General features: G+C 39.2%; 1 pseudogene; it reads right to left on the bottom strand.

Moving 5' to 3' along the window:
• Window positions 1–7,656: 7,656 nt before the first annotated feature.
• Window positions 7,657–8,385, bottom strand: LOC111817613 (annotated as a pseudogene).
• Window positions 8,386–9,297: the final 912 nt, after the last annotated feature.

Below are 9,297 nucleotides of genomic sequence, written 5' to 3'. Positions count from 1 at the left end.
CAGCTCTTGGGAGGCTGTAAACAGGTGGATCACTATGAGTCTGATCCAGTAGTGAGACCCTGAACAACCTGTAGGCCCTTCCCTAAAATACAGAAAAAAAAAAAAGAAAAAGAAAAAAGAGTGACTCCTCAGTGCCATATAGTATTCAATTCACATATGCCCAAGATGCCAAGTGTTTTTCTAAAAAAGGAAAAAATGAAAGTTTTTGACTTAAGGTGGTTTCTTCCTTGTTTGTTTTATAGTGACAGGCATCAAACCCAAGGTCTTTTATGATAAGAGATTAACACTTTACCACTCAGCTGAAAGTCCACGGGGGAGGGTAGTGTTGTATGCTGAGCTTGAAAACTGTGATGAAAACAAATCTTCCATTTGTGAAATTGTGAAGGAAAACTTAATTGGTGCTAGTTTTACCACCATCTCTGAAACAGCAAGTTTGGACAGAAGTATTGGGTAGGTGTTCAGATAAGATATAAAAGCGTTACATTTGTACATGGAAGACATGAAGAGAAAACGTGTTCCTACTAAGGGCAATATGTTTTACCAGAAAGCAGTGAACTTGTATGAAGACTCCAAAAGGATTAGTGAAACAGGTGACATCACACTGTTTGGAGAAACTAAGGGAGGATTTCACACATTCAGAATAGCGTTAGATGAAAAGCACAAGAATTGGGGGAGAGGTATATCTGGCAGTGAAGAAGCTGTTGCACCATTTCTAGCAGAATTGAAGGAGTGGACTAAGGCAAAACAATATTATCCAAAGCGAGTGTTCGATGAGTTATTGTTGTTATTCCTCACTGGCTCCAATTTATAGACAAAACATTGTCAGAGTGGGAGAGATAAAAAATATAATACTTATATAAAGCATGCTCAAAATAAAGAATATTTACATTTAAAAATGTATTTCAGTAAAAGACATATTGCTATGAATCCTCCTCAGAATTCTCTCTCACTTTGAAACCATTTATCATCATTCTTTTTTTTTTTTTTTTTTTTTTTTTTGGTGGAACCAGGGATTGAACTCAGTCCTTTGCGCTTGCCAGGGAAGCACTTATTCCACTGAGCCATGTCTCCGGCCCCGATTTATCATCATTCTTGCTAACTTCTTGTGTGTTCATCTAGTACAGGGTCTATAGGGTCTCACTACACAAATCTGACTTGTAGTAATCCTCCTGTTTTCAGCCTCCCAATTCCTGGGATTACGGGCACACACCACCATGCCCAGTCTCAATCATTGTCTCTGCACATGCTGGGGGTGGGGCCAGCATGAATCCTGGTCCCTGTGTTTGCCTAAGCAGGTGCTTTAACCCACTGAGCTATCTTGCCGGTCCTATTCTTGCTAACTTCTGAAGCAGATTTGGAAGTTCACTTTTGTGTCTTTATGAAATATAATATTTTAGAAATGAGATGAATGTAGCTGTTGCATGGCATCTATCAAAAAGGTAGGCTCATATTAAGATTATGCTGGGTCCTCATTCACTTCTTCACCTGATTTGGCACTGTGTATCTTCAGGCTCTTCCTCAACATCAAAGATTAAAAAAAAAAAATGTTTTCAAGGCTGATTGTGCAAATCATACATATAGTTAACACTTTGAACTGTACTCTTAAATATGGTTAAGATGTCCAGTTTATGTTATGTGTATTTTACTACAGTTTTTAAAAGGTCTACAGCTGATATAAAACCAAAAACCATTCAGAACTATGGGAGAGGTGGGACTCTTCCAATGGTCCTGTGCACAGACTGGGATCCCATGAGAAGCAGGACAGCCTACAAGGTACCTTCCCAGTGGCAGGTCACAGTGGTTGAGGGGCTGTTAGCAAAGGAGAAGGTCAAAATTAGTTCCGCTTTCACCCAACAAAGGTGCCAAATGCTGAGCAGCACAACGCTCTGGTCAAGCACGAAGAAAGGATACTAGTTTCACTTCCTGTGGGCTTCTAGGGTGAATACCAGAGAGTCAAGCAGTGCTCTTGGTCCCTGTGTGTGCCTAAGCAAGTGCTTTAACCCACTGAGCTATCTTGCTGGCCCTATTCTTGCTAACTTCTGAAGCAGATTTGGAAGTTCTCTTTTGTGTCTTTATGAAATATAATATTTTAGAAATGAGAAGAATGTAGCTGTTGCTAAGATAAGATCACAGCCTCACCACAGTCAGGGCAGTACTTATCATTAAAGCTTCAGATGCTGGAATCCTTTTTGTCTCTGCACACTCTGATTTTCTTGTGATACAGGAGATACCTGAATGTTTGAACAGTTATTTGAAAGAAATGGAGGCAAACCCGAACAGAGTATTGAAACATTCTAAGCTTCCTTTAGCTGGTAAGTTGAATTCCCCTCTCTGTTTTTAGCCGTAACCATGATAAGATGTAGGAGTCCCCTCCTGATTCTCATCTTGGTCCAAGAAGTCTATATTTATAATCCCCAAAATACGTTATTGGAATCCCACCAAGTTAAATCCAATCTACCACTCCTAGTGCAATCCATGGTGAAAACAAAGTCATTAAAACATATATATAATTACTGGAGAGCCAAGGGGCCCTAAGTCCAGTCACAAAGATGGCTTTCTGGAACAAAGAGAGTGACCCAGAGCCACACCAGGGTCTTATTCATCCGAGAAGGAATGGCTTGAGAAAAAGAATTGTGGGAAGTAGGTGAGTACTGTGATCTAGGCTAGGTGGGTGGCCTGCATTTACCTCTGTCATATGCATAGAAAGTAATTTGCATTATGCTATTGAGATAGTATCTAATGTTTTAGGGTCTGGTGCTTCAGCTCTGATGTGTAATTTTTCAAGCCCCAGGAAGTCATAGACTCTATCTCAAGGCTTGATCCTAGCCAACAGTGCAGAGCACTGGCTCTTCATCCTGTCTTAGCTGTCTCATATTAAAGAACAGCAGATGTGGGTTATCAGGGAAACACACATGCCTTTTCAAAAATTACCACCATCACCTTGGTTCAACCAATATACATTGCTTAAGGCCAATTGAAAGGATAAAGAGAAGTCCTAGCCAGCTCTGTACATAACAGTATGAGGAAATAGGGTCAGGCTCAGTCAAAATAAAGACAGTCACTCTTGTTTCAAGCAGAGCTGCTCAGGTGGTCCTCCACAGTTCCTCTGTCTTTGCTTTGAAGAAACTGGAGCAATGTCAGTTGTGGCCGCATAGCCCATCACTGTTGTCTGGCTAAGAATCCTCCATCGCAAACTTTAATGAGAAGGATTATAAATAAGAGAATGAGTGCGCCAATTCCAATATAAAACCTAAAGTGAGCTTTGAGATGTGCAAATGGATTTAGCTGCTCTATAGCATCAGTAAACTTACCCCAGTCTTTCATCTGGGCATCAAAAGTGGCCATCTGCTGTGACATTAACAATACCTTTCTCTGAAGAGCAGCTATATCCAAAGTAGCATTTTGATGGCTGGCTCCTTGTATATGTCTTTTTTTTTTTGTCCCCAAAGATGAAGACTTTTGTTAAATGGTAATGGGGTGACACAAAATCGAGTCATATTATAGTGACATTTTATTTATTTATTTTTTTAAATTTTTTTTTAACATTTATTTAGTGTGTGTGTGTGGGGGGGCAGCTCAGCCCACCAGGGGGCGCGGCTGGCTGGCATGTGGTGCTGGGGGATCGAACTGCGGTCCCTGGGCTTTTCCAAGTTTGTTCCAAATAGGTGCTTTAGACCACTGAGCCATCTCTCCAGCCCCTATAGTGACATTTTAAACCTTGTTGTAATTGTAAACTTTCAATTTGATCATGCATCCAAAGGACAGAGGTTACTAGAGTGCTCACTTTGGTTATTAACTTTATACTACTATTTCACTGAATTTCCCACTGTCACCAGAAATTCTTGTCCAGTTGTCTACAAGGTGAGCAGTTAATATGGAATGAGCTAACATCATACATTCAATAAATGCACAGGCTATCAAAAGCACCAAGGAAGTTATCCCTGCTATAATAAATCCAAGAATCCTCTTCATCCAGTTGATGAATCTTGTAGTTAATGTCTCTACCAAGAAAGAACTAAGTGAATGACACCATGGCTCTATTAGACTGACTGGAAGTGAAGCCCTAGACATCCTGATCATGATCACCACTGTGGATTCATTGGAAGGATGCTTAGTCATGATACAATAGGTCAGATAACAATTAGTACATGAGAACATATTTGGTTGCTACTCTATCACTATTTTTAATAGTACTCAAGGACTCTAAGCACATATGTTTACTTTTATGTATTTATGTCCTTGTAATACTACTTTGACTTTTCCTCCAACTATCAGCTGCAGATGCCCAGTCTGCAGGAGTCCACCATGAAAAGGTAGGGCTAGATTCCATAAAGTATGTTGTATGGGCCAAGTTTTGTCACTGATTATGAGTCAGAGGGTCAGAGGATTGAGGATTCTACCTAACCATGTAACAATGGACAAAGCCTCTGAGATCATAGTATAGTTTGAGGAGGCTGAAAAAGAAATATTGTGTCAATCTCAAACTTTCCCTAGAAGGAATCCTGCAGGGGACCAGCACATAAAGGAATAATTAAAATTGCATATTTCCCATCCATGGATCCCTACAAGTCTGCCATGGGCCCAAATCACCTACCTCGAAGCGAGGGGCATGAGCTTCTGGAATACAGTTAGGAGTGGTAAGAGGTTTATAAAGTAAAGCCATATTAATATGCTGAGCTGTAAAAGGCTCTAGTCAACAACTTCTGTGGAAAACCCCCTACTATTGTGGACTACTGGACTGTATTGGATTGTTTTGCTGAATTCAAGCACCTATAATATTTAGATGCCAATAGAATACCCATCTCTGACAGGACTGAACTGGAGAGGGGGATACAGAGGAAGGACCATTTTGTATTTGTATATACAGAATAGTTAGGATAGATGTACGGCTGCTTTCGCTTGGTTCAGTGAGAGGAAGGACTTGTAGTAGTAGTGTTTGGAGGGTATGTCCTGGCTGCTTCTTGTGCTGTGGATGACCACTGAGAAGATAACAATGTGCAATGTATTGATTATTGAAAATGTCCTATTAATCAGCTTGGAAAGTATCTCATTGATATTTGTTTCTCAATAAAATAAAAAATTAAATAAATAAAATCTCTTACAAGGTTACCATCCAGTGGAATAGAATTTAGGTTTAATAAGGCAAATTATCCTTTGAACAGTTATACTTCCCAAGTCTGATCTGCAGCCCATATACAAAGGCTAGCATCTTGTTGTAGATGGGCTACACACAAAGGAAGACATACAAAGTGAGATATAATATTAAGTTTAGTCTTTTCTTCTAAATGCATTAAAATTTGCAGGCCAGATTGAATGATACATCTCGGGGTATTGTTTTCTGTAGAATGGAAAACCTCTGGGGACCTGTCCATCCATCTAAGAGGTCTAAGCCAGGATGCATTAGGTCTATAAGCCCAATACACTTCTCCTTCAACTACAGGAGCACCCAGTGAAGCTGCTATAAGAGTAGGTATTGTAAAGGGAATATTATTGGGTGATTGAACCAAACCCTGGCTGTTAGCTTGGTGGCAAGCCTCACGAATGGTCTGCTGCAGGCCTTCCTAGGAAGGTGGATGATGTGCTGCTGGGTTCACTGCCTGAAGTCTTGGCAGAGAACTTGATGTGTTGTGCAGATGGTTTGCATTCTGGCTGTGAAACAGCTCTGATGGTCATAATGTCTCTTGATTTGCTGTGGAAATATAAGCATAACCTGGTCTCAATTTGCAAGTGACATCAGACCATTCCAAACACCTGTTTGGAGATAGCGCCAAGCCAGAATCAGAAAAGTTAAAACATATGTAGCAAAGTTTAGTCTGTGTGTTCCCTCTTCCTTTTGTTTGATAGGTAAGTATTTTAGCTTAGACAAGTGTGTTGGAACATTATTTGACCTTGGGGATTATAGGAGGTCCATGTCATATGCTTTATTTTCCAGTTATCAATAAAATTTTGAAAATTTTTATTAGTGTAAGCAGGACCAATAATCAGATTTTAGTGTTTGTAACATCAAGTTAGCAAAACCCAATATACAATGCTGTAAGACATGTTGATTTTGCTTACCTGTAGGACAGGTAGCATGGGACACATATGAGCACATATCTATGAAAGCATGAATATATTTAGGCTAGTTAAAAGAGGAGATATAGGTAATAATCATTTTCCATGATCAATTGGTTCTAAGACCTCTAGGATTATAGCTTCATTTAGAAATAGGCCCAGGAATGAGCTGACAAGAGGACATGACATCATGACTCATCTAGTTTGTGCTCTGATAAGTTTACATTCCTTTTGCAAAGGTTTAAAATTTTGAGAAACAAATATATGGGGTTGTCCTTTATCAAACATGAAAATCACTCCCCCTTTCAGCCTCCCCTCTAAAAAAGTGCAAATCAGATTTACAGTAGCATCTGTATTATAATTAACTGATGACAACAAACCTTGAAGATGTGAGTGAGATCTAATAAGATCAAGGAAGAATGCAGCAGTTCTACTTAATACAGCTCCTAGCAATTCTAAAAAGAGTTGCAATAAAGGAGGTTTGGGATGACTCAATTGCAGCTGTTCTCTTGCCAATTTTTTTTCTTTGTAATCAGTATATTAAGACATTCATACATTTTAACAATTGCTTAAATTCTGATACCCAGAATAAGCATGTGAACATATGACTTTTTTAAACATACAAGTAAAGCTATTCATCATAATTTGCTATACTATTGCCATTAAGTTACAGTTACTTTGGAACATCAAGTCAAATGGGTTAAAGTAAGCCTGTAACATACCTATGTTAGGTATTAGAAAGAGAATATTATCGGGTGATTGAACCAAACCCTGGCTGTTAGCTAGGTGGCAAGCCTCATGAACGGTCTGTTGCAGGCCTTTACAAATTACATATGCAAATTACCTTTCCATGTAGCCTCTTCACTTTAATTTCAAAGTTACCCAGCTCTGAAGTCACAACTCAAGTGCTTATCATGGTCCAAAGAGAAGGGAAAAACAACGTAACTAGGAGTGGTCAACAGTTATATATATTGAAAAAGATGGCACAGCAGAAAGGATTGCAATCTTAGAAATGCAGGCCCTTAATAAGCAGCGTTATGATAAACCCCTTCTTTAGAAAGTTACCATTTCTATCACTGATATTGCAGGCTAAATTATATTTTATGCCACCTTCAAATACTAGTTGAGGCAGTAGAATGCAGATGCATCGCAATGAGTCCCACTTAATGCAAATAACTATAGACAGACCAACACTTCCACAAACTGTTTCCTTTTTCTGATTGTCAGTTAAATACAGTTTTAATACATGGCTTAACAATGAAGGGTCACCCACTAAAGTCAACACATATATCTAGCATGTCAGTCTAAGCTTGTCCATGTACATAACTGAAATCAATGACAAGGCCTGGCCTCACAGACACAAGCATGAGGGACTTTTTGCAGGCACGAAACTTCATCTTGCACCCTGAAGTCATCATACATACAGAACAAAGCCGGAGCTTTTATATTTGTGTTTATTCTTCATTTAACTTTTAAAACACTACTATAATTGAATATTGAAACAAAAACAATAGTGAGTAGTGAGAATATGATGACTCTAGTCCTTCGTGCACTCACTACAGCACAGCACATGCCAGCAGTGAGCACTATTCACTGGCCCCACTAAGAGATCTGACACTGAATGCCACCTCTGGGATGTGTTTGTCATCCTCATAGGCTTCTCCATTATAATGGCATCGTCTTTCCTGATTTGGATCAAAGTCTACCGGTTCTACCTGATCCATTTCATCGGTCTCTTCTACTTCCTTCCTCTTAGGTAAGTGTTTTTCCAGCAATGAAAGTTTATCAGGAAAGAGAAGGCCATTTTCAGGAAAGTTTACCTTAAACTCAATGATTAGATGACCCTTTTCATATGGTCTAGATAAATTGGTTATGATAAACAAATGCCTTCATTTAGCACACACTTGATGTCTCCATGCTTGACAATTTGACCTGGATGAGAGGTGATGACTATCATTTGGTTGTAGAGAATGGATATTGGCTTCTAGAAGCCACAGGGTGCTTCAACTAGCTGTATGTCCATACACATGAAAAGATCTTCTCCTCATTGAATAAAAACAGCATGATCCTTCTGATCTAACACATTGATAACATCTCTTGGCTCAAGTCCTGGTTCTTGGTCTCCTTCACCATGGAATATTATCTTCTGGCCACCTTTCATGCCTTTGTCAATATGAACTTCTAGAATCTTCTTTTCTCTATCTTCCTTCCATTGTAGCTCTTACATCTGTCATTAGGGCTGATACGTTCTCCATGGCCCTGGCACTCCATGCACACAGACTGAAAGTGCTGAACCATTCCAGGCCCCATCTGACGAATTCTTATCTGCATTCCAGTACCTCAGCAGTTGGGACAGCACTCCATAGCTCCTTTCTTACTCCCTCATCTTCAAATTTGTCACCAATCACATTCTTTTGCAGGGCCAGCTTCCTTGTGGCACCATTATATAAATCTTCTAAGGTAACTGAGAGCTGATGTACCAAATTCTTACTTCTATTTTTTCTCTGCATCCCTCTTCCTCCTCCAAAAAACATATTAAAGATATCCACAGGGGAGCCAAAACTGCCACCTGCTACACCCTCCTTAATTGCCTGTTCTCCTCCTTTGTCATACAATTTCCTTTTCTTGGCATCAGAGAGAGCTTCATAAGCTTGAGAAATCTGTTTAAACTTTTTACCTTCATTTGGATTCCTGTCAGGATGGTACTTCAAAGCAAGTTCCCTATAAATCTTTTTTAGTTCTTCTTGGATAGCATTGGGGTTTGACCCCCAAAACATCACAATAAGTCATTTCTTTAGATAACCCAAAGCACAAAGTTCACTATTTCAGCACAAAATTTAGTTAGCCAATTACATTCCCCACTGATTTTGTTTGAGAATCAAATCATTGACTCTTCAGTTACCTTTAAGGACTGATATTGAGCTCTAAGTGCCATTTACTTGATGGCCTGGATTTTTTTTTTAACATACTTAGTTAAACAGGTCCCAATAGTCAGGGCCTAGAGAAACAAGAGAACAGGTCTAATTGAGGCAGATATGAGATCATTTATATAAGGCAACATGGAGAATAGTCTCTAATTTTTCTTTTGATGAATCTCTAGAGCCAATTTTTAGCTACATTCTACCCCAATTGTTTTACATGTTGTTTTGCTATTTCGCCAAAGAAGAGGTTTTTGTTTTTTTTTGTTTTAATTTTTTTTTATTTATTAGAGAGAGAGAGAGAGAGAGAGAGAGAGAGAGAGAG

The sequence above is a fragment of the Octodon degus genome, unplaced genomic scaffold, assembly GCF_000260255.1.
Source record: "Octodon degus isolate 3935 unplaced genomic scaffold, OctDeg1.0 scaffold00064, whole genome shotgun sequence".
NCBI lineage: Eukaryota > Metazoa > Chordata > Mammalia > Rodentia > Octodontidae > Octodon > Octodon degus.
The sequence above is the reverse complement of the archived record's forward strand: the minus strand, read 5'-3'. Positions and strand labels throughout refer to the sequence as shown.